General features: G+C 35.9%; 1 protein-coding gene across 1 annotated transcript in view; it reads right to left on the bottom strand.

Annotated features, from left to right (window-relative positions):
- Window positions 1-15,132, bottom strand: part of LOC131435553 (zinc finger protein 423 homolog) — a 170,922-nt gene that overhangs the window by 135,535 nt on the left and 20,255 nt on the right. The window lies entirely within an intron of this gene.

Below are 15,132 nucleotides of genomic sequence, written 5' to 3'. Positions count from 1 at the left end.
AAAATAAAAACATACATACTTCCAAGCACCGACAAAGTATGAAGCTGTATCGTGAATATTTGACGGAGTTCTCGTGCGTGGTAATGCACGATGAAACTTATGTGTCGCATTCAGCTCATCAGTGCAATAGCAGAGTGCGAAACGAAAAACAATCAAAACAGTCATGTGCACTTCTGCACAAACCGGCACCTACGAGGTACCAAAACCTAAATGACTATTTTAAAAAGCTTACCGAAATAGTACTTCTAGACGAAGAGAAAGGCCAAATTTCTTAAAACACATTTGATTTGGCAGGTAATATGCAGCTGTGGTAACAAGCTACAACTATACAACAATTTTGAGAATCGTGGACAAAAGCAACTAAATCGATTACAGTCGGTCGCAACTCAAAAGTTCGTAGTTTCTTCATGCAGCCCAATTAAGTAACAATAATTAGTTTTAGATGACTAATAATGCACGATTAAATGAATAAAAAATGCATCTTGGGTTGAACTAATAGGAAATTTGTTCTATTCCAAATATAATTTGTCAATATTTTGTCGCGAACGAGCTCAGAAAGTCGTGCGGTTTTATCTGATAACAACCAAGAAGCCATCTGTCAGCAGTTAGAGTGTTACGTTTAACACAAAACGAAAAAAAATACTGTTAAGACTGAATCTCAGTGAGGTCCGAGTCATCTGGAATTCTTCAGCAAAGTGAATATTGGCTGGTTTACTTATTGGTTATCAACAAAATAAACACGTGTAGCAAACAAGGAAAAATTGTCACTTATTGATGAGGATATTTATAACATTCATAAATAACTTCATAACTCTTGAATGCAATGACGATAAACCGGAAAACATAATAATTATACCACAGAACATCGAACGATTTTTACTCACTTACTCTTACTACACTCGAGATATTTTATTTCGTTCGAAAAAAACAACAGCCTTTAATATTTGAAGTGTTCACACCCAAAAAATTAAAAAATTATTCGTTCATTTTCGAGTAAAATAATCTTAACAGACAACTGCATTCACATATACCAGTCAACATTTTATCGACTGCTTCTGCACGATAATTTCGTGTCCCGCATTGGCCGTTCAATAAATAGGGTCCTGGCTTACCAAACCAGTTTGTTATGGCCAAATTTCTCAAAAATAAATATAATACTTGGCTTTGCTTCCTTTTCCTATTCCACGTGTATTTTTCACTATCTCGGCGGCAATGTTGAGTTTTGGAAGAAATTTTTAATCTCCTTGATAGCGTTTAAAATAGAAGAGCCCTGGTAACGTGAAAAGTTCCATAGAATCCTAACGCGAGCAAGTTTCCGTTTTGTTTCTTTAATTCACCCGAATATGTTTTGACATGGCAAGAAATTTGTAGCTCACACTATATACACTAGTTTCTATTAAGTCTCACAACGTTTCAGCAAAGTTCTAGTCCGACCTGTGAAGTTGCCCTTACCATTCAGCTGGCTATTTACCATGTTCGCTAAGTAACGTAATAAAAATACAACAAGAAATATGTTTTAATCCGCGACCCATTTGCGTTTGTCTCGAAAAATGAGGCTCTAAATTCCTGGGCTCAAAGTTAGCATCAGGAACTTGCAGATGCAACCTCAAATCTTTTCGAAACTGTCCAGCTGATTGAAACTCTCGCCAATTTACGGTACCAATAGGAAGCAGTTTGAGTGCGAAAAGTTTCAAACTTATTTTATAACTCAACTCAACTAACAGCACCCCGAACGTACTTCAATCGACCACCAAACGCCAGAGCTCTCAACAATATAATTCTTACTTTGAGAAACATCAATTCCCCGAATGTATATACAAACTCGGTGGAAAGTCTGGAACACCACTCGGTGTGGTCACACCCACATCCACCGTGCTCTCCAATTCAGCGGTTCACTCTATTGCACAACGACGCTTCACGTCGAGTCCTCTTTCTAATAAAGTGTAAACCGAACACAGCAGGATTTTACAGAGTGTGGGAAAAACCTACTCTATAAATAGGACTGTGAGACCGAAACGACTAGGTGATCAGGGAAAAAAGATTGTTCCAACTCAATATATTTATATCTAAAATCATCTCCATATTATTCTGCACTGCCTGATGTTTGGAGCTTCCGGCTTCTCTCGTTCTATTTCTCCTTACGGTCTCTAAGGTCCCAGGGCGAACTATGTTTTAGAGTGAAAATATCAAAAATGTATAACACGGCTGCAACGAATAGCGGGCAGATTGAGTGAAAAAGCGGCTGTACCGTATTGAGCAGTTGTGTTGTAGAGCACATAAATGATGGGTCTAGTTCACTGGAAAAATAGGCTCTCATACGTACTCATGTATTCATAAAGCTCTAACAGAGCAGCAACAAAAAAAAACACCGCGACAAGAGGTGCCCACACTCGATAACTCTCGACCCGAAACGCGTCAGTACTGCAAAACCGGGTCAATTTCCCTGGAGACGCACTGTCATCCAAGCACGATCCTCGTGAACTGAGGCTTAGCCCGTTACTAAATAGTAGTTTCCATATATAGAAAATTCCCATTGTAGTGGAAAAAATGTCACTGAATCATCTGTTTTTTCGGGAATCAATATTTTGTGATTCAAACGTGAGTCGAAATGTTGGAGAGGAGGTTTCACTAGCCGTATCGTATCTGATATGTTGCAGCTCGGTTGTCTAACTAAACAGTTTCTGTACCCTTTCGCTTTCCTGTATGAGTATAAAATAGGGGTTTTGCGCAGTTCTCATGATGGTATAAAATATCTATAGAACCACCCTGTCGATGAATTCTACTAACAGACAACGGCGAGGAAAGAATCCCACGGGAGATTCCTAATCAGAATTTCGTTTTCCCCAGAGAACCAAGCAGGGCGAGGAGGTGATGTTAGAAGAGCATCGTCGATGGTATGCCCCTTTTCTGCTATTCTTTACTAAGCTGGAACGACGTGTCCGTAGTTGAGCGCTTCGGCACAAAGGTGATTCGTTTTGAATAACAGTTTTGGTTCGTGCTAACGGCTGGATGAAACCTTTACAAATACTGGAAAAATAAATTTTATAAGCAATTTTTGATAGAATAAAATTTTTTTACACCATTGAATTCTACTATAGGTATATCACGTCACTATACACATTCAGTATGTATCTCACAACACTTTTAAAACATGTATAATCGACGTCACATCACAGATACGTATTTCGAATAATACTTGTATTCATCATTAGTGTATAAGATTTCTAAGAAAATTGAAATTAAGATGATGAATACAAGTAGTATTCGAAATACGTATCTGTGATGTGACGTCTATTATGTATGTTTTAAAAGTGTTGTGAGATACATACTGACTGTGTATAGTGACGTGATATACCTATAGTAGAATTCAACGGTGTAAAAAAAATTTTAATCTATCATAAATATTCTACTAAACACTCAGACCCTGTTAATTAGAGAATCAATTTTCGCCTTCCTCGCATGTGAAGATTATGCACCTGCTCTGAAAATATTTTGTGTCGTTTATACCAAATCTTAAACAGATGTATGAGTGCGTGCTTGTATAGGTATGTTTGTAAGTGTGTTACCTGGTTGACCTAGACCAGGGTCGGCACCCTGCAGCTCGCAAGCTACGACATGGGATGCAATTTTTTTTATAAAGTGAAGTAAAAGATTTGATACAACAAGAAAATATTTGTGATTCTTCAAAAACATGGATATTTAGTAAATTATTATTTTTTACTTTTCCAAGTTAAAAGTTTATTGACACCTGCCCTAGACTATTGCTCTGATTATCATTGTTCTAAGTTAAGAAAAATACATTTGCAAATAAGAATTAGCATAGTTGGTTCTAATCTCATTGCGTACTCAAATCTTAAGTTAAGTATCCAATATTCTAACTTAGATGCAGCATCAAGATTACCGAACCCAAACCCAAAGAAGAGCCTTGTTTTTTGCGAAACTAATTCCGAAGGAGATAAACTTTTGCTATACAACTTCGTTTCCTCTCGTTTGGATTTAACTAAACCATAGAAGCTAGTTTTTTTCGATTACACTAGTTTACATAGAAAATCTACCTTGTAAAATAGTGTTTTGTAGACTAATTTGGGATCGTGTGAGTATAAAAATATCAGTCAATTATCTTTACAAAAAAGCGTTATCGAGATATCAACAAAAAATGTGTATTTTGGATCCTTTTCCGGTTATTGCCAAACATCACAAGAACGATCGATTTAACTAACGTAAAATATAGACCATTGATAAAGCACACTTCTCAACTTTACAGTAATATGCTGTTTTTATCAATCAGAACAGTAGTTTTTAAGTTACCGCCACTGAAAAACAAATGAGTCCGTTTTATAGCATTTTTATTTTTTTTATTAAAGTTATACAAACTTCTCCTTCGCATATTTCAATGAATGCATGTGGAGGATTTTTCCCACGAAAACAGAAAGCCTCTGTTTGCCCAATCGGATTAAAAATGTAGGAGTTATGATTTGTTATATGAAGATAGACAAATTTGATATTTCACATTTCTAACCTTCAATCGTCATATACTAAATCTTTTCCAAATTATATAAAACTTCCACACAGCTTTTGTTCCGAAATATTCTTTTTTTATTTATATTTCTGCGTTTGTGCTGCATCGAATCTTCGCGAATAGTCGAATAGTAATAGTAATAGTCGTTCATTATCCCTCGATCCCAAAAACCCCTTTTGTTGGTTTTTGAAAGCAGCGATGCACCAAATTCGGAGAAATAAAATCTAAATGACTATTCAGAAAATGCATTTTCAAAGGCATCCGCGCATCCATTTTAAGCCTTTTGAACACTTAATACCAGCAAATACTATGAAAGTTTTTCATCATTTCTTGGATTAACTGACGGTCGTTCTTGTTCCTGTTGTGTACTAAAAAACGTGATTAATCCACCTAGCAGTGAGATGACACCTTTTTTTTTATCAATCCGCATGTGTTTTTTTTGCATGGATATTCTTCGGTGTTTTAGTTCTCATGAAATTATTTTAATTATCGTCGTTTCAATCGGCAAATTGAGATTTTAATCACTCATTACCCTGTAATTTCGAATCTGCAAATCGTATCGAATTTCAATCTTAACGTGTGACATTCGATTGAACATTCCATGAGATGTCGAAGTAAGTTCCACTTTAGAGTTTTTCGTCATTATTTATGGTACTTCCAGAGCTGGTATTCAGGAACTAGCATAATCCAAAATGATTCGAATGGCCATAAATTAATACGCCAAACAATTTACATCTTCTATATCGGTATGAATTTTAAAAATTCATCATCTGTAATTCCAGAATCGGATAAAACTCACCAATTTTGTATGGGACCTTAAGTCCTTTAATTTGAATTTTTGTTTTTGAAGTTCGATGTGGCCTTTTTGAAAAAATGATTAAACTTTGAGAAACGATTCGAAACTGGATCCGGAGTTCTAAGATCGGTGTAGCCGAAATCAGATAAATTCTCCTGAGGAGTGTGTAGACATCTTTGAGAAATTGTAGTGCGAATTAAAATTTGGGAGTACATTCCGAATCCAAAAAAGAATACCGCTTAAACCGAAATAAATTTATTTGGTAATCGACTATCCAAATTTGCAAACCCGATAAACCTGATTAATTTATGTGAAATGGACATTTTTATACTAATTACCCTGCATTATTTTAATTTCGTTTCACATGTCATCCTGTGGTTCCGAAATCAGAAGTCGGATCCAAATTTGGAAGTATACTAGTTTTTATATGAATCTGAGTTTGTAGAAAACGGTTTAGCCATCTCCGAAAAAATTGAGTGAAATTATTTGTCACACACGCATTTGCTGATCTCGACGAACTGAGTCGTATGGTATATGGAAGTTATGTTCTTCCAGCTTTTATTGCAGTAAATAGTTTAAATCAATATAATTATGGAATTACTTTCAACTCGAAAATGCTGATATCATCTGGTTTATAAATGCCATATTCGAACGATTATGTTGCCAAAAACGAACCGTGCTAAAATCGGTCCAAGGCGAATTGTCAAGAAAAAGGATGCTGTACACAGTCTTTTGGGCACTTAGAAACAATTGTATGTCACAGTATAAAAATAGTGTTTTCCGTTGCTCCCAAGCATTTCTTTGTCATACAGTGCTCAAAACTTCTACTGCTGGAATAAGGGAAAAAGTCGTTTACACAAAAATATTGATATCTCCGTTAAAAATGAACGGATTTTAACAAACTATGGCTTGTTGGATAGCTATTACCGTGCGGAATCTAAGTCTGAAAACATATTCTGTTTTCAAGGTCAATTGTGACAGATACTGTCAAAAAACTGAAAATTTTGACATAAAACTCCATATAACTCAAAAAGTAAACATCCTATCTCAAAACCATTCAATAGCGTTTTGGGTGACGGGGAGTCCTTTCATTTGCGACTAGTTCGATCAAAATCGGTCCAGCCATCTCTGAGATCTCGACCTCTTAGTTGACAACACACATACAGACACACACACATACACACACACACACACACAGACAGACATTTGCTCAGTTCGTCGAGCTGAATCGATTGGTATATGACATTCGGCCCTCCGGGCCTCGGAAAATTTTTCGAAAGTTTGGGCGAATTCTATACCTATTTTTTATATATATATAAAGGTAAAAACATGAATGACGTGTTAAAAAGCAAAAAAGGGTCACACTTTCGCAAAATTATTTAGTTTTTTCTATATATTTTCTAATAGTAAAACATTTCAAAAATATTCTGTGACATTTTCAAGCCTATCGGAGCAAAACCAAATACAAATAATAATTCGGAACACTCCGTTCAATTTTCGAGGACACGTTTTACGAGATGAGGTATACTGTCGAGGCACAATGTCAGCCTGACAATGTACTAGCAGCACTGAACACTAAAATAAAGAGAATAAATAAAAAATAATGGTTTCCAGAGACACGTTATGAAAATCAACTTCGCGATTTTGCCACTCACTCGCCAGATAGTGCGACTACAAGGTTAATCTACCAGCAAGCATCGATCCGAGCGCTATGAGGAGAGTTATCGTTGTAAATTTTGATATTAGTGCATTTCTTAGTCTTAATGACTGCATTGATACGATCGAGAATTTCGGAACGAATCACGAGAGATTGACAATATGGTAAATACTTATCGATTCAAACGCATAGATTAATGTTGTCAATCGATTCTTTTACATTACTAGCTTCAAAGTGATATGACCTACTGTATCTGCGATGAGATGATCTATCTGTTCACATCCTTGAATATTGTCGTTTGATGTTTTCATGAAAGAAACTGAAATCATTATTATCAGTAGTTACATACAGAGTCACATTAACAGCTGATGTTCCATCAATATATTGGCGGTAATTGGCAGAACCATCAATCCACTAAATTAAGTAAGACAGAAATTAAAAGCCGATATTATTCAATGTTTTTTTTTGTTTTTATTCGACTTCTACGTCAGACTAATTTATCCATAAATGCAAATTTAAAAAAATATATTTTTTTTTTTTTTTCAATAGTATAATATATATTTTCAGGCACACTGCTTAAGCTCTAAGATGCCAAGGGTATTTCCTAATCTTAATTAACGACTAACTTAAAACTAGAATAGTATCATTAGATTATGTCGTCTAGAATTTTTGGAAAAAGCTTTTAGCTGGCGTTCGGCAGTGGTCGGTGAATTGAATATTGCATGACTTCCAGTTGGTGCTATCTATGGCCGCTTCCTTTCAGTTCGTGTGGGTCCGCGGGAAACACCCCCAGGCTACGAAGGCCCGGCGGGTGGCCCGCATGCTGGTCATCGACTGGAGCGAAAAAAATATATATTCACCCATATTCTGAATAACGACGTATCGATTTTCGATCCTATATCATTTGTTTTCCTCATAACGCTAGAAAAATTAAAAGTTGCTAGGATTAGATCAAAGCGTATTAATGTTTTCGATTAGAATTGAAAAAATCTTATTGTAGACGCAATTCTTGCAGTTATTTCAAACAATTGATCGTCAATTGTATTTTTGTGGACCATGTTATCGAAAAAACTAAACTCGCCCGAATGCGGAATGGAGATGATCAAATAATAGATCAGATGCCATCTTCTCAAAAAAAAACTATTAGTACTTATATTTATCTCGCAGTCTTATATGTAGTCAGATCCTTTGCATCAGTTTTATCGGATAGGATATTTTGCTTACAATGCACAGTGGTTTGAATTGACAAAAACGTGAACTTAATTATCTAACTGCTAAATCGTTGATCCTATATACATAGTTCCTTTGGAGAACTCATTCACAAAAATATACCTCGTGATTTGATCACAATAAAAAATTTGCAAAGCCTACTACGATAAAAGTTCATTTCAACAACTTTTTTCCCTTAAGAGATAGAAAAACGATGTCTTCGATAAAGTTGTAGAACTTCTAACGAGAAAAAACTTTGACGAAGAAGCTATAGGTCTAACGCATAATGCTTCGGATATATGAAGCATTTTCGTTTGAAATCACTTAAAACCCATTTTTTGTACATAACTTTTTTCGTAATTATTTTCAGTGTCTACTATGTTCGAGACAATTACTAAAATCATAAAATTACACATTTTTGTTGAAGACTGTGCACGGTTTGGCCTTTTCCCTAAAAAGTTATTTAAAATTTAAACTTTTATATACACTAACTTTAACTACTGATAGGAAGCAGGGTCGCACACCACAAGGCACATACATATACTTTTTGGAAAGCTTAAATCAAGTAATATATAGTTACGAAGTGTGTAGCGAACAGTGAAGTAACTTTATATTAAATTTTTTGCTCCAAATATGCACTGTTGGTGTTGGTGAGAGCAGCGCTGCATATTAAGAACACAAAAGAGTTGGTTGATAATACAAATGCTGGAGCATTTGGTCGATAATAATATTACAATAAAATGCGTGATTGGTTCAACTTTACATGTAGTCTTCCTTCGATTTTATAGACAACGAACTCTGTTTCCTTCGATTTTATAGACAATGAACTTCAAACGCATTTTTCTCGAAAACAGGTTTTGAAAACCCGTGTCCATCGTCATTCGAAAACTACTATACCGATTTTTTTTTAAATTTTGCAACAGTTTCTACATGTAAAAGACCAGACTCCAACGTTTTCCTTTTCGTTTTTGACTTAAACAACCAACAAGAAATCAAAAAATTCAAACAAAACAATCAAACAAAAACGGTGGAGTCTAGAAAAACATCTACTTTAACTATATACAAGGTGAGATGAAAAAACTGCAACCAACTTCAGACTGCTGTCATTTCTAAACCGCTCGTCCCACAGCTGTCAGATTTATTCTAGTGACAGCTCATTATATTATTTACAAGCGCACAAAAGCATTTTGGTGGGAATTTTTCAGAAAAAAAGTTATTTGTGATGGAATTCAAGTGTGATAGTGTGATTGCTTTGCATTTGGCTGGAAAACCACAAGTGGCTATCGTTAGAGCCCTCCAGCATTTAAAAGTGAATAAATCTTTTGTGTCTCGTACCATCGCTCGTTACCGTGATACTGGTAGCGTAGCCCGATGTCAAGGAAGTGGACGAAAAAAAACAGCAACATCGGCAGAAATGGTTCGAAAAGTGAAGAAGCGAATTGAACGAAATCCGCGTCGCAGTGGCCGAAAAATGGCTCGTGAGCTGAACATATCGCAATATGCCATTCGGCAAATATTGAAAAATGAGCTTGGACTAAAGCCATTGAAGTTCCAAAAAGTGCAAGATCTTACTGATGCGCAAAAAAAAGTTAGACTCGAAAAAGCTAAAGAGTTGCTTCGCTTGGCCGAAAGTGGTGAACTGCCGAATTTGGTTTTCTCCGATGAGAAACAATTCGTTATCCAGCAGTTTGTAAACAAACAAAATGATCGTGTTTACTTGCCAGAGAGGTCAGCTGAAAATTTGCAACTTCGGTTGGCCACCAGAACTCAAAAGCCGGCCATGGTGATGGTGTGGGCCGCCATAACAGCCGATGGTCGCTCGCCGCTCGTATTCATCGACCGTGGGGTCAAAATAAATGCGCAAATCTATCGCGAAAATATTTTGGAGGGAGTTCTGAAGCCCTGGGCACGCAAACATTTCGGCCGCAGACCTTGGACATTCCAACAGGACTCAGCACCATCGCACTCAGCACGCGCCACCCAAGAATGGTTAAGAAATGAGGTTCCTCGCTTCATTTCCACCGCACAATGGCCACCAAAATCTCCGGATGCCAATCCGTTGGACTATTGTGCCTGGGGTATTTTGGAAAGCAAGGTTGGCACTAAAAAATACCAAAGTGTCGATCATCTCAAGCAAGCGCTTCGCCGAGAATGGGACAAAATACCGCAGAGCCACTTTCGGGTAGCGTGTGATGGTTTCATTGGCCGTTTGAAGGCCATAGTTCGTGCCAAAGGTGGCCAATTCGAACAAATCTAAACCGATTCTCAAATTTGATGTTATTTCCGACATTTTTTGCTTTCATTCAATAAAATTTAAAAAAAAATGAAAAAATTATGGCGTTTTACTTTGTTGCAGTTTTTTCATCTCACCTTGTACTGCTTTGATTCATTGACTTCTGATTAGTCTGCGCTGAGATACAGTGGACACTGCAAATCATTACTTCTAAGAAGCGTCCTCAAAAATACATCTTCACCGGCCTATATACCATTATTAAGCAAACTATTTGAATTTATTTTGTTGAATGATAGCTCTAGAAAAAATTCGCAAAAACATCGCATTGATCATTTAATTATGAAACATGTCTTCTTATGAGATCATGCCTATTACTGATGATTCTACGAGCAAAATGGTTCTTGTCATGAGCAATAACTCATCATTCAACTTTTTAACAACGATTGATCGATTGATAAAGTACTTTCTGCGTGAATTAGTAGTTTGTGTGATAGTACAAGTAGGTGTATAAAACGGATTAACTGAATAAAACATCTAAAAAGTAGTTTACTAGGGGCGTGAAAAAGGAATTCGGCAATTAGAAATCTTAGTGTATATGAGATTTCAACCAATTGGAGTTGTTAATGATTATTTTGCGTCTGTTAAAAGATTGCTCCATACTGTATCACTTGTAGATGTCATAACCAGCAGTTTAGAGCCATTTTATATTAGGAATTATTTCGCAAGAGCCAAACATTTTTTGAAAATAGTACGAAATAATTAATTCGTTTGTAATAGATAAAATTTGCTCAACAAGAAGTATCACGAAAATCTAATTTTTTGAATGTTTAATTTTAATGGTGTCCTTCGAACGGCGCATCGAACATTTGAAACAAGATTCAAGGATTCCCTCACTTGGTGGCGTAATTGTGCTATCAATTTTTTCAAATTCCAGTAAGAAGAGATCATAATGACTGAGTAAGATGCGATTTATTTATTTTGTTTTTCAAAACGCGTGAACAATCTTTTTCATAGTTTCATATTTGTGCGGCCGCTCCGTACTTCAATTATTAGTCTCGCCCCATGACATCATACTACAAGAGAACTCTTCTGTTCTGTTGTTGTGTTTCACATTCAGAGTAGTTCTATGGGCAAAATAATTTCCCCGGATAGAAAAATTGTGGGTTCGAGGCAGCTTTTTCGCGAATTTGTTTTCTGCTATGGCATTGGCCAGGGCGCTGGTGTTACAAGCCAGTTGTCGCGTGTTTCTTTGTTTGTTTCAATTATACACAGTTCCAAAAAATCGATTGCGATTTTACATCTTATAAGATGCACGTAACTGGAGCGTCGTATTTCACACAAATTTATATTCAACAACTTGTAAAATTGTGTGATTTGAAAACTACATGGCTCAAACTCGAATGAAATAAAAAACAAAAGATCGTTAGCAACAGCGGGACTTGAACTTACTTACTTTGCTTTATTTTGCTTTTTCGAGTATTTATTTGTTGGGTATTAGGCAAGTGGGATTCATCGGTTTAGTTTAAAAAATACCAATACCTATTAAATTATTGATGAAATCATTATTTAAATATCTCCCAAGCAGCACAACGAAGGGTGTATAGTTTTAAGTTTAAAATCGAACAACACAACAACACATATTGTAGTGCAATGTACACAATTCGAAAAAATTGTGTAAGTTAAGTTTTTATAGTTATTTTAAATTATTATAGAAATCAGCTCTGCGCCTGACTCGTATTACTGTTTTTGAATTAGTTGATTTTAACAACAAAATTTCCAAAATAACTATGAAATTAGTTAAAATTTAGAAAAAAAAACTCTTATTTTTAGAGAATGTGTTTAGTTGGCGAATATCCTGAACACAAACCAGCAATATTTCAATCCAACACGAAATTCTCATTGACAACAAATTTTGTTATTAAAATCAGAAAATTTGTTTCTATTTATCTATCATCATCATTGCTGAAGGACAGTACAAACAAAACAAAAATGAAATTGGTTTCAATAACAAGTTTATTAGCCAAAAACTCATGACAAGTGTCAAAGCAAAACAATCCATTAAATAGCTAAAAAGGAAAGCCTTGTTGAAACTGCTTGCAAATTGTTTTGATGTTTTTCGCATGTGTTACGATATATCCATATATAAATTTCTAAGCCGATATGTTAAAATGACGTAAACTCTTAGTGGAAAGTGTATTTATACAGAATTTGTGCGCATTTGAAGCGATTGTGTGTAATAATGTTTTTACGCGGAACAGTGAAGTGAGTTTCGAATGTTGCACTCTAATTGTATATGTCAAATGATGTTTGTTGTATCTTCCAACCTTCCGGGCTACGCCGTCCGGTGTACTACTTGTATACGGTTTTTGTTTTCCGAGTGCTCAAAGTTTTCGGTGAGAGAGTCGATTTCGCGAAGTCGAATGAAGAAAACAGTGATTTAGAAGAGAAATTTTCAAAAAAAGTTTATGTTTCGTTTATGTTTTTTTCTCCAATACAACATCATATTTATACCTGCCAATAACAGATCGGCTGAAAAGTTCGTATCGTTTCTATGAGAGGGCGCCACTAGAATTAAATCCATACCATTTTCAGTTAGTACCAACCTTCAAAAGATACGTGAATAAATTTGACAGCTGTCTGATTATTAGTTTGTGAGATATTGCATTTTGAGTGAAGCTACTTTTGTTATTGTGAAAAAAATGGAAAAAAAGGAATTTCGTGTGTTGATGAAACACTACTTTTTGATGAAAAAAAGTGCCGCCGATACCAAAAAATGGCTTGATGAGTGTTATCCAGACTCTGCACCGGGCGAAGCAACAATTCGTAAGTGGTTTGCAAAATTTCGTACTGGTCATATGAGCACCGAAGACGATGAACGCAGTGGACATCCAAAAGAGGCTGTTACCGATGAAAACGTGAAAAAAAATCCACAAAATGATTTTCGATGACCGTAAAGTGAAGTTGATCGATATAGCTGACACCCTAAAGATATCAAAGGAACGTGTTGGACATATTATTCACGAATATTTGGATATGAGAAAGCTATGTGCAAAATGGGTGCCGCGTGAGCTCACAATCGATCAAAAACAACAACGAAAAACCATGCTGAAATTGAACGAATTGGGCTTCGAATTGCTCCCTCATCCACCGTATTCTCCAGATTTGGCCCCAGTGACTTTTTCCTGTTCTCAGACCTCAAGAGAATGCTCGCTGGTAAAAAAATTAGAAGAAATGAAGAGGTAATCGCTGTAACTAAGGCCTATTTTGAGGCAAAGGACAAATCGTTCTACAAAAATGGTATCGAAAAGTTGGAAGATCGCTATAATCGCTGTATCGCCTCTGATGGCAATTATGTTGAATAATAAAAACGAATTTTGGCAAAAAAATGTGTGTTTCTATTAAACGATACGAACTTTTCAGCCGAACTGTTATAGAAAAGACAACCGCGACTGAAAAATTCTGTTCAGTAGTAGTGTACCATCTAGTGGCTAGTAGTCATTACGGTGTTAACGTTTTTTCGGTGGCAGTGCGCCATATAGCTGCAAATGGTAGAAACCAATTCAACCATTTATGTTGGTTGAAAACAACGTTCTATTTCTTAATTTCAACTAAAAAATTAGTTGAAATCAACTAAAAATATAGCCATTTTAACAAATATTTAATTATTCTTAAGATAATGAGAATTAAAAAATCTAAATTAGCAAAAGGAATTTTTTTTTAGTTGTCTCAAAAAATAACTAACTAAAACCAGAAAACTAACTGATTTTTTTTGCCAAAATGCTGATTTCGGTCTTTCCGTGCACGTAAAATGAGCTCCGTTATTCCCTTAAATTTACAATTCAAAACATGTAAAGATAAGTCATATAATTAATTTCACAGTTGATTTGGCTGAAGTTTACAACGATACAGACACAAAAATTGTTTTCACATGTTAATGGATGTGATATTGTGTCTTCACTGAAGAAATAACGGCATGCTTGTATTTAAGTCAAGCTTAAATTTCATTTTTTTAAAGTGTATAAACTACAGGCTAAAACTGAATGTTATTATTCACAACCACTATTGGAGTATTCACCGTGTACACGACATAATATATTAGCGCAAACGTGAAAGTAGTTCATATTTGTTTCTGTTAGTTTTCATCTATCAACCAAGAGAAAAAGAAACTTTGCAATCCTCTACGAATGCGTTAGAATATTACTTCTGACAAATAGATGACAATGTTCATAGTGTATGCCAATATGCACAATGAGACACCTGAAATCCACATGTGGCCTCTCTACGGAGAACAACTTTCAAACTATGCTGCAAACTGTGCACCATTCGCTAGTGCATCCCACCTTTTCACCGTAGATCTCCAGTGTGCAAACATTGTTGTATCGTTCTACCAGCCAAGTCAATGCCGTGCTGATAACGCTGTGTTAAACGCTGAACATACGAAGTAACGGAACAAATCATATATCATTGATATCACAGCACCACCCTTAATGTTGCCAATCCCCCAGAGATTGTTCCCTTTTTTCCGCAGCACCACCGACCTTTTGGGGATATGTCAATATCGGATGGTTTTACTTGTTCTTTGCACCATCATTCAGTGAAACTTTGCTCCACGTTTCCTGCACTAGCTATGCCTGTGGCTGAGGTGTCTGAGAAAATATATTCACACAAGACGTCCTACAGTTCAGCCAACCAGCATCACTCGTACCGACTGCCGTATA

Source organism: Malaya genurostris, chromosome 3, assembly GCF_030247185.1.
Source record: "Malaya genurostris strain Urasoe2022 chromosome 3, Malgen_1.1, whole genome shotgun sequence".
Lineage (NCBI taxonomy): Eukaryota > Metazoa > Arthropoda > Insecta > Diptera > Culicidae > Malaya > Malaya genurostris.
The sequence above is the reverse complement of the archived record's forward strand: the minus strand, read 5'-3'. Positions and strand labels throughout refer to the sequence as shown.